Here is a 19,692-nt window from a genome sequence, read left to right on the forward strand (position 1 = left end):
TGAAGCCTTGCCCCCTCGCATTGTGGATTGCCCTGCCTCTAACAATCGGCAAACAATAGCGTATGGATTTATTTTACAACAGCACGCCTCACCAAGAACACCGTTTTCACAGGTAGCCATGCCTGTCACAAGTGCACACAGCCGCTATCTGTTGCCAGCGGGGAGAGAGAAGTATGTGTTTATCATATAATCCAGCCCCCACCCGCTGCCCCCCCTGCCTCTTGTTTGCACGGTAATATTGAAATTAAAATCAGTGGGTGCCAAACACTGCAGATGACCTGGTTGCTTTGCTTTCCTTGCAGTTTTGCTTGCTAATTTCTATGCCTTGGCCTCCCTCACGCATCCTGGTAATGAGAAAATGTGCTGTTGTCTTTGTTTACTGAGCCAGTCTGTCTGGCTGGGGCTCTTCACATTGTTTGAATATAAACAGGAGCAAAATTATTAGCTCACTTGGAGTGTTACTCTAAGTTACATGAGCACACAGCACTTTAGGGCGACCCAGAATTTGGTGAACAATGTACATGTAGTGGAGTGCAAACACTATGCAGTGTTTGATTGCGGGGGGGGGGGGGTGAAGAAATGTATGCAGCTCTTAATTGCTGTAATCAGACAGTCTGATTGCAAAACATGTAACCATACTAAACTAATCTTTATTATGATCTCTATGGTAAAATTTTCAGCATTTGATTTACTGTGGTGAGACGTTGCCAGTAAAACCCAGCTGCACACGCAGTGCCTTGTAAAAGTATTACTACCCTCCAAACTTTTCCACATGTTGTTCCTGTGCAGCCACAAACTACAATATATTTTATATGACAGAGCAACACAATATAATTTGTCATTGCCACATGGAAAGAGAATCATACATGGCTTTCCAACATTTTTACACATAAAAACTGTGTCTGCAACAAGTTGCCGCACTATCTTTCACTGCAAGGTTGTATATGTAAGTCTTTCTGGGATGAGTGACACGTGTAAAACATGACATTGCAAAATTGTTGACAATCGGTGGCAATTAATCCACATTTTCTTTCTTTGTTTTTCCTCTGCATCATTATGATTACCCCATCGCCCTCCCTGAGCTTTAGCATCCTGGCCACTAAGACCTGTACCTGCTGTGGGCATAAAGCAGTAAAATTCAATATATATGACCAAAATTTTCATTGCTGAAAAAGTGTTTGACTGAACAACATCCGATATACTATAGCCTAGCATATATTGCCTCTAAGCAGTATTTTATTACTGCAATATAAAGTGCTGCTGTAGGTAAGTGTCTGCCAGCTCTGAACATCTAGGGACTGAAATGGTTTATCTTTCTTGTTTGAAAAACAGCTCATGCTAAGTCAAATTGTAGTTCATTCTGAATTGGATATTAGATTTGGGCTGTATGAGGGATATTCTAACACCTGAATATGTGGGCTGTATGTTTAGTGTCAATATCTTACCAGAAGTTGAAACTCTGCCTCGGGATCGAGTCTCAAACAGGTTTTCTTGCAGGACTCCCCTGCATTCTGCTCCGTTCGTTCAGAATGCAGTGCGACGTTTAACTTTCAGCAACTGCTTTGTTCTCATTTGATTTTTCTCTAAATGTAAAAACTGTAAATTCATAGTCACCTCACACCAGACAGACTGCACTGCTTAAATGAAGTGTGTCGCCAGCCATTTTAAGAAAACTGTGCGACGTCGACTTCGGAGGCTTCATAATTTTTTTTCTTTTCTTTCGCATTTTGTTTTTGCATGGAGATGCCTCACTTTGAATGCAGTTGACTTATTGGAGAGGAAATTTGCCTGTCAAGATCGTATCAGTTTTCTTTTAATATAAATGCACAGCTGTTTCTTCAGGAAATTGCTATTTTATTTATATATTATTTATTTATTGCGTTATTAGATTTAACAGACTTTCAAAATGAAAAGCCTTTTCGACTGTGTGACTGACTCTTCTTGATTTCTTTCTCCTCTCCCTTTTATTTTTTTATGCTGAATGGGAGATTAGCTGCAGATAATGGTCAAAAATTGGATCGGCAGATTTGGAGCCTGTGACTGGTGTGCAGCATTATTCTGAGGCTAAAGACCACAAGATAAGAAATGCCAGCTTTTGGCTCTGACCCTTACGTCTGCTAAGTCAGCAGTCCTAAATCTGAGCTTGAAAATTTAATCAGAATGGCACAACAAGGCCTGAATTCCCGGCTTAAAAGTTTGCAGTAGTTGGAGTGTTTTTTGTTTTTTTTTTACTTTTTGTGTGTGAAAGCAGAAGGAGCAAACAAATCTTTCTCTCCACTAGGACTCATTTCGAAGCTAAAATATAATACTTTATGCACCGAAGCCTCATAATTTTAGCTTTTCTTCTTTGTTGTCTCACCCTACTAATCATTGTCATAAATACCACAAAGGAGTCATGAGGTGGTGGTGCTGCGAGCCAAAACAAACGGCAAGATGTTCAATGTGAGAAAATCCATTTACAGGACTCGGTGTTTGATAAAAAAAAAAAAAATTGATACTCTGTGCAAATGCATCAATAATATTAAGCCAGGGGAAATTTTGTAATATAGCACCATATTGATATTTGTCCGAGCCCTGTTGAACGCCATAATTTGGAAGACGAATAGAAAAGTAAGCAAATGGCTCAAGAGTACTTAAAAAGCCATTTTAGTGATTTTTAATCTGAAGCTCATTAATTGAATCTGTCACATAAAGTGCTTCTCGGAGCACATTCGTGATCCGAACCCACCTCTCTAGGCTTTACTCATTACCTGCATTTGTTAATAGTTGGGTGTTTGGTGAACAATAACATGTCACTGTGATGAACTGTAAATATCAGCCGTTCTTGTTCATTTACCACAGCAATTTTGGTATCATTTTTTATGCTCTTTGTAGTCTTTTAATGCCACCAGGCATTTTGCACAACCCCTCGTACCAGGGCAATTAGCAGACAAAAGGAAAAGTGATGCATTTTTATATTTTAACTTTACTTTTTATATAAATACAAAAACCATGACCCCTCAATATATTATGTTTTTTCTCTTGTAAACCTCAGTTATTTTGTTTTATAGGTCCATTACGTCTTCATCGGGCTTGTAAAATGCTTTTATAAAAGTTTAAAAATGCTAATAGGTGGGAAAAAAATGGAATGGAACAATGTGATGGTATGTCCAATAATTATTCTATTAAAAAATATCTCTAAATGTGTTTTCAACTAACTTAACAGTACAGAGTTATGAGAACCACATTTATTGCTGTCACATTATTTTATTGAAGAACCCGAGTCTACTACCAGGCCCCTTCCCTTTGATGGCTGTACATTGGTTTGCTGAAATATGCATGAATGTTCTAAGCTTGGGTAAAGTGTGCAAGCCATTTTTTAGCCATCTTATCAGCGTTGCGCAGCAAAGTGCGGGCGAGGGAAGGCTTTGTTGCTCTATGCTTTATAAAGCTGCAGGTCACTGCAGCATTTTCTCTGACATCTAACTAAGAGGAGTTTAAACCGTAGGAGGAGTACAACTGAAACTTCCATAGGTTTTAGAAGCAAACTTTTTCAAATCTCATAATTTTCTGTATAGAGTAAACCCCAGTATTCTTGGGGGTAAGAGACCAAAACCACCTGTGAATGGTTCTAATCCCTGAATATGTCAGACCTCTTTTAGAGACCCTTATAACTACCCATTTTAATAGTTCAAGCACCAGATATACCATGAAGATGTGGTATTATGTATTTTCAAGGCACATAGTGCCATTTTTTTTTAGCATAATCAAGTTGGCATGGTTGTAATAAGCTATTATCATTCTTTTATTGTCTTTATCCATAAAATGCCTCATCTGAACAATGTGAAAAATTTCTTGCAAGCTAACCTCCTTAATGTCCCGACGTGTAAAATCTCAACACATCTGGCTGATCCTATGAATTTGACATTGCAATGCACAAAATCCTATTGCATTGCTGTTATGCCACACTGATCTGACTTAAAATTATTTATGTAATATGGTATTTTCCACTTTATTTGAGCCTACCTGCTTTACGGTAAAATATCTTTGATAGCGAAATCTGTGCAGTGCAGTAGAGATTTATGATCTTCTTTTTGCTGCTTGATTTACATGTGATGATGTCCTCGTGCGTGCTGCAGGCAGCCCGGAGGTGCTCTGCAGCTGAACGCCACCTGCAATGGGTGTTTGTTATTTGAACCCGCGGTCTAAAGTTCCCTCTGTGGCCTTCGCAAGAACACTCACTGCTGACCCTGGCTGGTCTTTTCCTCATGCAGAGGCTAAATGAAGTTAGATGTCTGAATCCTCTCAAATTCTCCCAGCATGCTTTTACGTCATGCAAGCTTAATGTTCTGTAAAGATTTAGGTTGCCACACTTGAAGGGACGTGCTTCATGAATCTACGGCTCAGGGTCAGTTTTAGCTTGTAAATATAGTCAAACACCTATGCAAAGTTACACCACATCATTGCTGATTGGGGTTAAGAAAAGGCTGCAATCATTTTCATGCTTCTCTTCCTTGATGGTAGATGGGGTATAAATAAGACTGATTCTGGCATTATGTGCGGCAAACATGTAATCTGGCTGCATTATGATTTTAGAAGGGCTTTAGACTGCAGCAAACTTAAAAAAAACAACAACAAAAAACTTAAAGAAAAACCAGACGTGAAGCCATAAGTGGGTGCAGCTTACTCTGAAAATGCGATTTCTTTAGCTGTTTTTCACGCGCGCTGCGCGCCCATGAAATTTGCGAGGCATTTTTCAGAGAGGCTGCACTCGAGAATGCAAATGTCCGCATAACATTCGGTCTTGACTTATGAAGGAGTTTACCCAGCTATCTGGCCAGAAAGAAATATGAAAAATGACAGAGTGAGACCATGTGTGAATTGAGCAGGTAATCCTCCGGGGATATCACCGGGATCAAGTCTGCACGCTGGCTTCAGCTGCTGATTCAAACTCTTTTCTGCTGGCCTGCCTGTAGTAGATATTGGATGTGTCCAGATGCACATATTATTGACATCAGAACATTTATCGTTAGGGATGCAAAAGAAGCCTCATTCTAAACATGCTATATTAAAAAGAAATAGATTGACTCTGCCATCCATTTGCATCATGGCCTGCTTCTTGTGTGCTACGCTACTGCAAAGTATTTCTTATTTGCACTTGAAAATGCATGTGAGAATGGGCTACAAGTCAAGCCCTGATTTCTGAAATATTATCTGACATTCATTTCTCTGGCTTCTAATAGACCAATTCCTGACTCTGACTAGATGTCTTGTATAGTAATGCTTCTGCACCATTAATATGCAGTAGGAACAGTAGATATGCCACTTACACTTGGTGCATGCAAGCAGTAAAAATAACCAATCCAGCAGAGCTATAAAAAGCATCAAAGTGACCTAGGAACAGTATGTGTGGCATGACGGTTTTATATTGTAACCTCCAGTTCTGTGATCTCATGCACATATTCTTTGCTTATAAAGTTGATAACTCATACATGTGTTATTGCATTTTGCATTTATTTTGGCTTCTGGCCTTTAAGAGGGAAAGTAGGAACCTATCTTTTGTTTTCAGGGCCTTTCCATTCTGTAACAAGGGAGTTAAAACTCGACTATATCTCTTCTACAGTGTTTTCCTCTGTTGGCTCACAGGAGTGGAGCAGTATCCGGAGTTTATACGTAATTAATTCAGAGCTTATCATTTTGCTGAGGCAAATATAAGCAGACATGATGTCTGTATCGCTTTACCTCATTTTAGACGTTTTTGTTTGTTTTTGTGCTACCTTTTTCAGACTGGGAGTCTTGAAAATGATGTTGTTCTGTAGCACCAACAACTGCTCAGGCAGCTTTTGCTACACTAATAAATTAGGAATTAAATGTGGAAGTCACAAAACTATTACTCAAAATGAATGAAACTGTTAGATTTGAACAATGTAACATATAATGAATGAGAGGCTTCTTGTTTTTTCACAAGTGATGTTATGCATGCAGCTAACATAGAGATGGACAGATCAGGATTTTGTGGCTGTTTCCAATTATAGGTTTTGATTGATATAATAATGTTTTGGCAGAAATCTGCCAATTTCTGCCAATTCATGTAGTTCTTTAAAAAAACAAAACAATATTTTGAGCCTTCTTGGTATTATTAATTATGAGCAAAGGCAAATTCAGACCGATGTTTGCGAGACAGCACGTGGTTTTATATTTTTTTGTAAAGTAAAAATAGTGATATTTTAGTACTGTCTACAGCCTCTAGTATTAGCGATTAACATAGTCAGTGTGGTTAGTATTGCTAGAACAGTAGTTTTGTAGGAATGTAACGCTGTAATGTAAAGTTGAAAGCTGAAATAAAATAAGATAAAATAACCAGAACAACACAGTTAGCCTTTCTGTTACCTACTTTAAGTCTTGCTCTCTCTCTGCCAGAATAATTTAGCATAATTTTTGGATATGTCCAATCAAATAGTTTCCTCTTTAAAATAAAGTTTTGGCTTTATCTGATCTGTTTTATTTTTATCTTTTTTTATAAACACATCTACGAACATTTCAATGATGCAGAAAAATGTGATGAACTGGCAACCTGGTGTTTGACCTGAATCAAACTCATGGGCCATTAGCGTGTTCCTGCAGAACTTGTGGACATGTGGAAGTAATTCAGCCACGTGAATCGGCTATGGTGGAGCAGGAATAGATCTAAATCATACAGAAAAGCTGCCCTTCAGGTCCAGAGTAGCATCCAACTGCATTACGGATAAAGCTTATGTCCACAAACAACCTTTATGTTTGTCAAAGGCTTGTGGTCAGCTCTGAGAAGTGAACATTTCCTTCATCGATTGATTCATATGCAAGGAAACGAGAACACGTCTCAAGTGCTGCATGGAAACAAGATGTTCCCCTAATTTTAGTTTTAGCAGCAGGTTCTACTGAGATACATCTAACATATCCTCTGCTGCATATCAGATTATGCCGTGGTCCTCGTTACTCTTCTCCTTCTTTTAAGGATCCTTATAAGTGAACCATTAATGAGCAGTTTGAGATGCAAGCATATGTTCTTTGAAGTATGCTTAATTACATCCCATACTTTTTTTTTTTTTAACTAAAGCAATTACTTTATTCTATCTGATAATACATTCCAAAGAAGGACACAGGCAGCGATTTCACAATGACAGACGGCCATTGAATGGAGGGTATAGACTCAAGACAGGGGGATGAACTTGCACTGGAACAAGGACGCCGGTCTGTCTCTCTGCCCACTAGGTGAGCGGTGTGACCGTAATGGCTGCAGCACTCCAGGGGGTTGATGAAGCTGTGTCCTACATGTATTTCCAGAAGAGTGAATACCAGAGCCTGGGCGCGCAGCACAGTGTGTGCTACATTACCGTCTCAACACACAGCCTCCCCGGTTTGCCCCATCAGCACTGTAATCTCAGAGCTTCAAAGCTCCTTATTGTCCTTCCCCAAATCATTTCAGTCACTTATTTTCATGAGTCATCCCACCCTGCCTCTTGATAAATTTTCTAGCTTGGATGTTGGCTTCCCCCCCCCCCACACACACACAGCCGCTCTCTTCCTCACTCTTTCACTGTTTACACACAACTGAAGCTGCTCTTTTCTCAAGTGTTCCCAATGATAATGACTGCTCCAAGATAAGTTATTTTTAGGACATTGTGTTTGGGTGTTGCAGACCCCCAGGCCAATATTTTGGAGTTGATTCATGCTAGCCACATTCCATTCCAGTTTTCTGTGATTTATATATGTGTCTTTTAAAGTTGGTTAAAAAGACTATAGATTACTTATCTTACTTTAAAAAAAATCCAGCCATTCAGTTGAGAACCATAGTTCAGTGGATAAATAAATCTCACTGGTGGGACAAATGTTGGAGCCCTGAATGGTCCCTTCAGAATAATTGTAATGTGACCATTTTTATGTTTTAAAATGCTATATTTTGAAGTTGATTGCAGTTTTAGAAACTTACTAATTAGTAGCACATAACCTTGTGTTTCCCTGCAGTCTAAGTATGACATGACTCACAGCCACTGACCACTGACATATTTATCTTGCCACCACAGCAGAGAGCAGGAAGATAAAGAAACTAAAAAAAATAACCTCCCAAATTAACTGATAAGACTTCTGAACAATTGGTTGTACTGAAGTAACGTTAGAAAAATGTTCCTACCATCACAAACATAAATAGTGGGAGTTTGCTAAGTGCTCCTATCAAAGTGCTTAAACTCAGATGACTCTAATTTTGAGCACCTTGACAATAAACACTCCAGTTGAGCCAGATCATTATGTATGGTGGCGGTATTAGAGTGCACATCATCTCTGACTTCCAAGAAAATTTTAAGAGCTCTGTTGGCCTTTGGCAGAAAGCTGCAACAGGCCAAATAAACTCAGAAGACCTCCAACCTCCTTTTTTTAAAAAATAAACCTTCTAATATTTACTTAGGGTTTGAGTTGTCCAGCTTTAACGTAATTTAGCAGCAGCTTCCTTTGTGTCGGAGATGTTTGCAATTAATCTGATTTAGAACCACAGCAAAAAAGTCTTTGTTGTCCAGGAAGACATTGAATAGCATTTCGTTCTGCTCCTACCGAAACGTTTGATCGGTGATCCCTAAAGGTGGTAAATCTTAAAGAAAATTAAAATATAAATAAAAAAAAACAACAATAAAAAACAGGGTGGGTTTGACAGCACCAGTAGGACGGCACATCATGATGCAGGAAGCCACCAAGACAACCTAATGGTGCCAACCCAGCCGGGTTAGTCAAGGCACAACTGAGGGGAAAGTGCAAAAATTGGTTGTGTTAATCGAGTGTGTAGGCTGCATGAGTGTTTTTTCTGTTTTTTTTGTTTTAAATGGCCCTGTTAATTATTCTTTAAGGAATGCGTCCCCAAGTAGTGCAGTCGGATATGGCTTGATGTGCCACCCAGGGCACGACTGGCAGTGGTTATTAAGCAGGCTATGAGTGCAGCTTTCATGTAAATGTCATCAGCGAGGTTCTGTATTTATTGATGCGCTGAATTTAATCAGTCATTCCAGCCAGAGAGCATGCTCACTGATAATGTTTCCCCCCCCTACCTTTATCGTTATTTTGTGGAAACATGAAAGCTTTGCCTCTATCAATAACATACAATTACACTGTGGCTCAGTGACTGCATGAGTGAAAATGTTTGGCTAAAGCACCTTTCAGAAATGTGGCCCCTTTTTCCATTAATCTCATGGCAACGGAACGTGTTGGCTTCAGGACTGACTGAACAACCTGTTCACTTCGCTGGAAATCCATCGCGGCACTTTATGAATACGTTTTTTTTTTTTTTTTCATCTTTTTCAGCTGAAACTTTGCTGGATATTCTCTGCTTCACTTTGATTTTTTTTTTAGTTTATTCCACACTGTTGCCCCTGCCATCAGTCTGAATCAAACAGAAAGCAGAAACTGCATCATGACAATGAATGTAGAACGCCTGACTTTGTTGGGCCAGGTTTTGCTGTAAAGTCAGCTTTGGGTTTGTCTAAGCCAGCTTTGCATAGAGACAGATTTTTCCCACTTTTCTTTGCAAAATAGTTCACAATCAACCACATTGAATAGAATGGATTTTCAAACCTTCCCAAAAATTCATAATTGGATTTGGTTCTCGGTTTCCAATAGTTCACATTTGGTCTTTCCTGTTTTCTTTCCGTCTTGCATTGCAAAAGGAACTCCTTATGACTTTCTTGCTACTCTCACCTTCTCTTTGCCACTGTGTACTGCTTTGTTTTGCTTTACCACCTGACGTTTTCAATTGCAATGTGACAAAATGTGCAAGTTATGAGGGGTGTGAATATTTTCGCAGGGTACTGGATTGCTTACAACAAACGTTGAACAAATTTGAGAGAGCAAATCGCATAAAAGAGATCTGTGTCTGATTGACAGAATGTTGCTTTAATGGACTGATGATGCCAGCAGAGCCACGTTTGAAAAAGGCTTAAATTTTCATCTCTAAACACACCACAACTAATGGATGTATTACTGGCTGTGTTTCTCCCAAATGACAAGGCTGTGTGCATTGTGTTTTTTGCTTTTAACTCGAGCCAGTTATGACTGGTGCTGTGACTTATAGTCCTCCACATCTCTCCCGTAGCATTCTTTGCACTTAGGCTATATTTGACTATTATTTCTAAGCACAATCTCATAAGAGCTGGATTTTTTTTTGTTGTTGTACCCAGGAAGCTTTTGGCAATATTTTCTTTTCTTTAACTCTATAACACTTAATGTAAAGCAGTGGGATTTATAACGGTATTATAAATAATTGCCAGAATGTATGCCCGGAAGAAACGGCGACAAATAGTTCTTATGATAATGGCTCTACCTATTACAGACTGCTTTGTATTACATGGATGCACAGGAGGAGGGGGGGAGACTGGGGGATTTAATTTGACGTTCATGTTGCTCCTTCAGGGCAGCATAATGCCGTGTTGGTTAGCGCTGTCGCCTTACAGCAAAAACGACCCGAGCTGAAATATCAGATGTTCGGTCCTTTTTTTGGAGGAGAATTCTGCATTTTCTCCCCGTACCTAACAGGGTTGCAATCCCAGGTACTGCACTTTCCTCCCTCAGTCCTAAAACACATAAGACACGGCATGATAAGCTAATTGGTGGGTATAAATTGACCTCAGGAGAGGGTGTTTGCATGACTATTTATCTCATTACCCTGTGATTCTCTGGCAACTTGTCCAGATGCAACTTGTATAAAATCACGGTGAGTTATTTTCTGCATGCATGTCTGTAATTTTAAGGATGAAATGTCTGCCTTTTCACCATTAATTAAGTAAAACTGTAATATCTTATTTTTCACGGGAGTGTAACAAATAACTAGATGTTCCTTTCTTGATGTCTGACACGATTACATGTCAGGAATCGGTGAGATTTTTATTTGTCCTTAATAAAACATTTCTGTGACTCTGGTCATGTGGCCACTAAAGTGTATAAAGGCTTGATAACGACATTATTTTTTATGAAAGAAGGTGTTGACTGTCGTGTTCCTCGGGTCTACCTAACAATGTTATTGTAGACACCTCCCCGGGCAAGTGCCCTTCTGAACTCTGTCCCACAAATGGTCGAGCCATGGAAAAAGAGTTATATTTAGAGAGTGTGGGTGATGCTGGTAACCTCGGTGCCAGTAAGAGTTGCATTTGTGTCTTAAAGCCACCCCGCTACCTACGACTGACTGACTCCTGTAGAGCTGGCTTCAAAAATAATACAGAAAAAAAAGGAGGAAATGCTTTTAAACGCCAATAATACAGCTCACATTGATCTATTTACTTAACAGCTAAGCACTGTTAGCATACTGGGAAGACTCCTGTTTTTTGCCTTAAAGGGTTTAATCACAGCTCTGGTGAGGCTCTCTGTGTCAGGAGGCCTAATTATACCTACCAAGTCTCTTCCTTTTAGATTAATGAATCTTTCTGGCCACTGCAGCCAGCCCATGCTCTTTATGTTGCCAGGGAGTTCACCGTTTTCTCTGACCCTTTCTCTGTAGTTACAGGCTAATGGAGCTATAAGCTATCATTGCTAAAGTATGCTGGGTAACAAATCATTCATCACCTACCAATGGACACAATCTTTTAACAGCCTATATGTCTAGTAGGCCCAGTGGAATTTGAACCTCATTGTTCAGCACTTAATTCTGTCTCATTGTCTACTTTGGAGCCTTTAGAGGTCTTGCAAACTTGTGGGCTCAGGCGTTGAGTCAATCTGTTCCGTGGTAGCGTGGGTTGACAGCCACTTTTGCTCTAAACGACTTGTTATCATCCCTCTTCCTACTTTGGAAAATGGAGATCTGTTGTGGAACCTTCCTGTCTATAAATAACTTGGGTATAGTCAAAAGGGCTTTAGCGGTGTCTTTCACAGTGAAAGAAATAACTCTATACAAGGAGAGGATAAAAAAACGGAGAAGCCTGAGGGAAAGGGGCTCTGTGCTTGTGCAGGTGAAGATGAAGTTGTGCCGGGCGTCATTATTACTCTTTCTGTAGTCATATCTGTGTCACTGGATCTCATCTACCCTAAGTGCTGATTGATTCCCGACCCCCACTACCTCCTATGAGGTATTGCTGCTACTTTTCAACACAATCTCTTTTTTTTTTTTTTTTTTTTTTTTCCCTAGATGGCCCTGTTAACCGTTGCCTCATTTCTACCAAAACACACAGCAAGTCTTCCTTTGGCTATTAAGGATAAATCATGTATTTCTTTTTCATAAAAACCCAACCCCTCAGGCGTATGTGTTTGGTACGAGAAAAAAAAGAGGACAGAGAAAAAGAGAGGTAGACAGAGGTGGTCAGATAAAAGAGATAGTCCTTCTGGGCTCCGTGTGAGATGGTCAGATAAAACATGACACTGCTCTTTGAGGTGGACTGTGAAAAAGGAAAGTGGGAAAAAAAAAGAAAGAACATGGGTGCCAGGCCAAAGCTTTGTTAAAACAATGATAACACTTGAAGTGTGTTTCTGTGTCTGGTGAGTGTTTCATCATCAAACAGACAGAAATAGGGAAACACTGGAAGGGGTGTCAAGAAGATAAAATGGGGAATATTGCACTCATTCCTTGTGCCTTTATAGTGTAATTTTAGTTCATCACCTATTAGAAATAGCAGTTAAATCTCTCTGTTTGCTTATAGTAGGGCGAAATGCAACACTCATAAAAACAGCAGCTAGTGCAAAAAGTAATATCGGACAAAATCAGACACATTTGCTAGTTTCAGGCCAAAAATGTTTCAGTTTTATTTTTGAGCTTTTATCCAGGTCAAAAATAAAACTGGTAGTAGTTTGAATTATAAGGCTTTGAAGAAATTTCTGATGCGAGTTGAATATAGATTCATAATAGAGTTCCATTTTTATACAATAATATTTTGTAGGATTTATATTTTAGAGTTGCCCAGCTAGAGTGCTGACTTAAATCTGCTTCAGAATCTGTGGTGAGAGCTAAAGATTAGTACGATTGTAGCAAAGATTCCCACCTCTACACTTTGTGCTAATTTTGATAGATGAATAATCAAAATAGCAGAGGAAAAGCCAGCCAATAATTATAAGGAATGTTTGATTCCAGCAATACCATTACAGATTTTCCTATTGATTGTTGAAAACAGATATAATTGGTAAACAAGTCTGATATCTCTCGTTTCTCAGGAGAAATAAACTTTTTGCTTTAAATTAAAACAAGTTTAAATCGAAATCTTTCAGGGGTGTGAATGGTTTTTGAGTTAATTGCATATTTTTTTAAAATATACATTTCCCTTTCGTACATTAGGAACAGTAACAATAGTTTCACTTAGCTACTAAAGTAATATATTAAGTAAATACCAAGAAAATACTGACTCAAAACTTTCATCTGTTGAAATCTGGAGCATTGAACAAAGAGAATAAGCTACACTTGTCTATGATGTATAACCTTTGAGGAAATCACCCTCACTCTGGAACTGCCCTTCACAGCAAATTTGGTTTACATGCTCATTAGCAGCATTAGTGGTTACAGCTGTATGAGCTCTAATTAAAGTCAAAAAGATTTTAAGCTTGCAAATTAATTTTCACAATTGATTCAAGAGTTGTTGGAGATCAAGTGTTTCCACCTTTTAAAATAATAATAAAAAAATCAAGAATAGAAATGTTGTTTTTAGTAGAAGGCTGTGAGTTAGCCTTGGTATGGCTATTTTTCGTTTTAAGCAAAAAAGTCAATCATACTACTCACTCAGTGCTCTTTATATCAAAGTACATTCGTGTACTCGTACTTGTATTTTCGGAAATCTGATCAATAGATAATTTTGTATTAAGTGACATGTATAGGACTACATAGACACGTGTCAAAACAGGAAGCTGCACCACAAGTTACCGGCTGCCAGAGGACGACTATTCCCATTTGTCACTGTTTTCGTATAGCTCCAACTGTTGGTGTAGAGAGGTACTACATCGAATATGCGATTTAATCATGAGTCAGCTACACTGCAAATACAGGAAAGGCTTTACTAAAAGTCGATAAGATTTTGAGCTTGTAAATTATCGTACACTTTTGATTTCAGAGTTTGTTGTTGGAAATAAAGTTTGCCACCTTGTGAAATTTAAGCAGCAAACATTCTCTCTATATGTATAAATATATCTGATTGTGTGAAAAACATCTAGTTGTAATATGAGTGAGCATCCTTATTAGCCTACTGTAGTATTAGGATGAACTACGTACAGTTTTAAGCTAACACATTTTTTTCCCGTTGGTTCAGCTACAATGCCACCTAACCACGTCCATTTAATGTGAAACTCTTTATGGGCTCCATCTACAGGTAGAGCCAGGTATTACATCTGTGATTATATTTTGAGTGAGTTACTCTATAAATCACTCTTGTCGTCCTTAGTGAAAATTTCTATTAAATAAATGAAGTCTTTTAAAATCATGCTGAGTGTGGACATTTAAGTATAAACTGCCATTGGTCGAGAAACATCTAATTAGCTATTGCTGTTTCTGTTAAAACTTGAAATGAGAATAAAATATGTAAATGAGTCATGTAAATGTATAAACGTCAAATAGATATGTGTAAAATGAAATGTATATAAATATTAATGGGAAAAAGTAGGCTACTGGCCAGGACTGTCACATGCACATTAAAGTCCATTACATTTAAACCTGCCAAATGAGTTCACACATGCTGATTAAGCTTTTTAGTAGCAAGAAAATTTACCTGTGATAAGCAGTTGGGTGCTCAGACTCAGCAGCAGCAGTCCTGCACTGGTACCGATAGTTGTGTGTACATTAGCTGGAAGTGATTGACAGAGCTGAAGAGGTTGGAGCAACCATAGCGACTGAGTCCAAGCTGCACGTTTATAGCAAAACGTGTTACAGAAAACGTCAGGAAATGAGTTTCGGATTCACTAGACTGAGACAATATTTTAAAGTAAGGTTTTCAGTCTAGAGTCAAAGACAAAAGTGATAGAGAAATTTTAAATGTTTTAGAAGTACGTCTGCCTAACTCAATGTAAATAAACTAGAATTTTCTCCCCCCCCCCCTCCCCTTTTTTTTTTTTTTTTGTCTTAAACAGCTACTGATTATCTGTGCTTTTGCAAATTAGGATGTTTCCATCCTGAAATAGGCCACTCTAACCACTCTGATTATACCTCACTAAATAGCGGGCACAGCCAAAAAGAATGGCCTTTGAATTCACCATAGCTCAACTTTGCCTCTGAAAAGATGACTGTCCCAGAAAATTGCATCCACCATCCTTGAAGAATCACCAGGAACCCAGTCTCAAAATATTTTGTACGCCTTCATGCTAAGTGAGGCAAAAATGCAAAACAAGTAGGGATAAAAGTGCAGAGTGAAGAAAAAATAGGTTGGGGCTGCAGGGGAGGCCATGCAGCTGAAAGCTCTCTGACATGATGATGCTATTTATTAAGAGTTATTTATGCAAGACTGAAGAGGTGATGGATAACAAGAGCATTGCCAAGGCTGTCCTTTGTTTTCAGGGTTGGTAAGTGCTCCATTGAAGCTGCTTTGGGTGGTCAGCCTCACATACTCGAAGGGGAAAAATGAAAGCGTAAACACACTCATGTTCACATCACAGCTGTGTACGTCTTGCGCACACACACGCACACACACACACACACACACACACACACACACACGCACACACGTCAGTGTAATTTTGTCCTTATCTGGAAGCCTACGGTTTTAGCAAGGCAACGTGTGCCTTTCAGTACATGTGTTTGTTTGCATGTTTGCACTAAGGAGGGCTGAAGACTGACAGGATCTCAAGGGAAGGCCTGAAATCTTTGACCTGAATACATATTTTCACATATTAGTGATGAGTGAGGGAGCTCCAGTGAGATGTGACAAGGCCTGTTTTCCTGCTTGTTTGCAGGTAATAAATACTCTGCACCCTGAAGTAGGAAACCAGGCCAGGAGATCATATAATATGGTCCAGGTGAAAAATGGAGGGATACTCTTTGACATTTAGCATAATTAACTGTAAAGACTTGGTGCTTTCATATTTGCAGCTTATATGACAACTATGTTTGTTTTGTTTTTTTTTCTTTTGGAAAGCCAACTATCAGATGCTCTCCATTTTGTACACATAAGTCTCAGTTGTGAAATCCACAAACACAGCCTCTATGAAAGGGCAGGCAGAAAAACATTGTTGCAAGAATTCCATATAAACTCTTACATGCAAAGCACAATGCGTGCAGAAAACCAACACTGTCAACACCCCTATTGTGAAACATGGTGGTGGCAGCATCATGCTGTGATCATGCTTTTCTCCATTATGGTCTGGAAAGCTAGTTAGAGTTGAGAGGCGGATGGACTGAGCTAAATACAGGGAGATATCTGGAAAGGGAATCTGTTAGAGATTTTAGAAGAATTTCAGCAGAACAACGATAAACACAAAATATAAATATTACATGTTTTTGCTTCATAAATCCTTCCTTATAATTTTAGACTATAAAGACGCATTTAACTCAGTAACTTAGGCTCTATATGCGGATGATTGTGCTTGATTGCAGCTTTTTAAATGCCACCAAATTGTCGGCTTTATAACTAAAGCACAATTAGAGAATCAAAATTAAACTTTTACAAAATCTTCACATGTATTGTAAATTGGAACAGCTATAGATCTAAACAGTTTTTTTTATTTATTATTGGTTGCCTGCCAGCTTAAGGTTTTGTTGTTTTCTGATGAATATCAGATGTGTAAAATTAAATGCAAGTCACACAATGGAGTGACTTTCTTTTTTATCAATGGAAAATATTTACTTGGATGCTTTTAAAAAAAAAAAAAAAATCATAAAAATAAGAAAAACAAAATAGGGTTCCTTTTTTACGTGTAGTCTGGTTGATCTGATTATTCGACACCACACAGTAAAATTTTGAGTTGGATTACACAAAATTACAAAGAAAGTACTGTTATGTGTTTAAGTACAAAAATCCTTTCATCATTGAAATGACTAGGAAAAAAACCCCAAATAATCCAGAATAAAACAAAAATAGTGAATGATACGTTTATTATGGGATGTTTCACTCTTTTTTGAGAAGACACATCCCCAAAAGTTTTTATTTGAGAAATGTGTAAAACTGTATGAAAAATAGTTAACAAGGCATGTTGAACTACTTCTTTTGCTGCAGATAAAATTTTTTTCAGAAAAAAAGCTTTACTTGTGCTTCTAAAAGTACAAATTACTACCTAAATATCTGTCCTACTTTCGTTTCTCTTTGTCTGCAGAAAGCGGTTTGTCTTTTTTTTTTTTTTTTTTTTCGTTCGTTTGGAGCTGCAGGTGTGTTCAGTTGTGGTCGTCAGCAATTGGATATGAAGGGGACTGCCAACTCCAAGTATGACCTCATTAATTACATCTGTCAGTGATTCCCCGCAGATCTGTCTCCTGCTCTTCACATGCTGCCACTCAGCCAGCCAGCCAGTCAACCAGTCAACCAGTCAGTCAGGAAATTTTCTGCTGGGGGTTAGACAACCTGCCGGGCTCTTGCTCATAACGCTGGCAGGTGGGACCGCGGAGGGGAAAGGAAGAGGAAGCATTAAGAGTGGGGAGGGGTGGCGAGTAAAACAGATGAACACATTCATGCAGACTCACTTCCCTTTGAGTGCATGAAAATGCAGGCACACACACACACACACGCACACACACCCATAGAGGCAGGCAGCTCTTCCCAATACAGCCGGAAAGAATTTGATCTTTATTTAAATCCTTAAATTATAGCTGATTAAAAATTCATGGGGAGCCGTTTATATGAAAGCTGGGTGCTGTGCAGACTGCCCTGTGATGTCTAATTGGTCTGAAGGTTGCCAACTCTTTGAACAAGTCGGGACGGAGAGTTGTGGGAGCCTGTGTGCTTTGAATGAGGATTTGAGTGTTTACCACCCACCTGCCCTTCATCTAACTTTTTTTTTTTCTATTTGGGTTTTTGTACAGTGACTCTTTAAGAGTTGAAGATTCAACAAATAAGCAACTTCCCCTTGGGGATCAATAAAGTATATTCTATTCTGTCTTATTCTATACTATTCAATTCAGCAGCACATATGCTGGATGCACAGGATGACAGGTTAGAGCGAGTCAGGGAACGGACTTGAGTTGCACTTACATTTTGAAAACAAAGAAATTGTTTTCGCTCATACTTTTGCTTTTGACTTGACTTGTCTGTGACAAATGTCTCGCAAACATTTTTTTTTCTGATGAGTAAAAAGCTGGTTGATAAGTGTAGACCATTTGAGTTAATTATTAATTTTGTCTCTGACCAATCGGTGTAAACAAATGATTGGTTGTCATGGTAATGTTACCTATTCTGTGATCTTTTTCAAAAGAATGGCTAGTAAAATAAGTTTTCAGCATCCTACCTCATTTATTTTTATTTAATGCTAACATCAAGATAAGTGAAGCACACAGCCATCTCTGACTGAGCTCCTGCTAAATGTTATATTTAATTTAATAACCACAGATGTGAGATATTTGAGGCTCAAACTGTTCATGTTTGTTTACTACATAGGTGTGTCTCAAACTGAGTTTTGAATTAAAGAAGTCTATATCATTTCAAAGCAAAGTAAATTGAACTAGCTTATGAAATATTATCTTGCTCTCAAGCTTTCATCATTGCAAGGACACTTTTAGTTCTTCAAAAATAAAAGCATTTCCTGTTGCATTTTTCCATAAATTCAATGCTCCTTTCCATCCAATCTCATGTGTCCTTTTCCGATTTGACAGCAAAGCTTTCAAATGCCAACTCAGAACACTGTTTTCTAACTTTCCATTAAATTGTCAGATTTGAAGAAAAGAGTAATGCACTATATAGTGAACTATAGACACATTGACCGCAGAGATTGAAAACTGATAACACCGTCGTCGTTGTATGGACGACGATGGGGGTCGTCCATACAACGACCCCCATCGTTCTTGAAAATACAAATACTTTGTGTTTGATTTGTTAAAAACATTTGGCAATAGCTGGTGTGCTCAAATAATTTCTTTTATAAGAGACTTGACTTAGTCATGTGATGAAGGAATTGACATTTTGACTTGAGCTTGCCCCTTTAAAGACTTTGACTTCAACATTTAGGTTAGATCTCAAGGCTTGACCTTGACTTACCCATCAGACATGGCATTTGACTTGGAAAAATGACTTGTATACACCTCTGGAACAGGTCTTGGCTTTGGTTGCCATTCACGACACCTTCAGCGACTGATTATTACACCTTTTTGATTCTTCCAACCTAAGCAGCCCCTTTTCTTTGTTTTTTTTTCTTTTGTTTTTATGTAAAATGATCCGCTTGTCTTATGGTGGAGTTTTCAGGGGGAAGGTGTTGGGTGGCTCCACTGTTGGAGACACCATAGCCTCAGCTCACACTGAGTATGTAAGAAGCCCCATCTTCATTTTCTCTCTTCTCGTCATCCCTGTAGCACATGCATACACAAACACATACTGCTCAATGGCAGGGCCCTCCTGCTGCCCCAAAGCATGGAATACCACATTTGTTTGTTTACGCCTCGTTTTCTTTCCCTGAACTCTATTAACATTTATATTGCAGCTGAAGGTGTTGGAAGTCCCTCCTGCAGTGGGGGGGAAACTGAGCTTAGATGAGAATGAGCTTCAGTCGAGCCTTCCTAGGCACAGACTTGTGTGTTTATACCTACATTATCCAGCTATTCCCCAACTCCCTCTTTTCCCGTCTTGGTATTTTTTTTTTTTTTTTTTACTGTTCTTTTTT

At 38.7% G+C, this 19,692-nt stretch overlaps 1 protein-coding gene across 6 annotated transcripts in view; it reads left to right on the forward strand.

The window, feature by feature from the left end:
- The window catches only part of LOC106927450 (RNA-binding protein Musashi homolog 2), a 295,157-nt gene that overhangs the window by 46,424 nt on the left and 229,041 nt on the right, over positions 1 to 19,692 (forward strand). The window lies entirely within an intron of this gene.

This window comes from Poecilia mexicana, unplaced genomic scaffold (genome assembly GCF_051168715.1).
Source record: "Poecilia mexicana isolate PSO_F unplaced genomic scaffold, ASM5116871v1 scaffold_14, whole genome shotgun sequence".
NCBI classification, from domain to species: domain Eukaryota; kingdom Metazoa; phylum Chordata; class Actinopteri; order Cyprinodontiformes; family Poeciliidae; genus Poecilia; species Poecilia mexicana.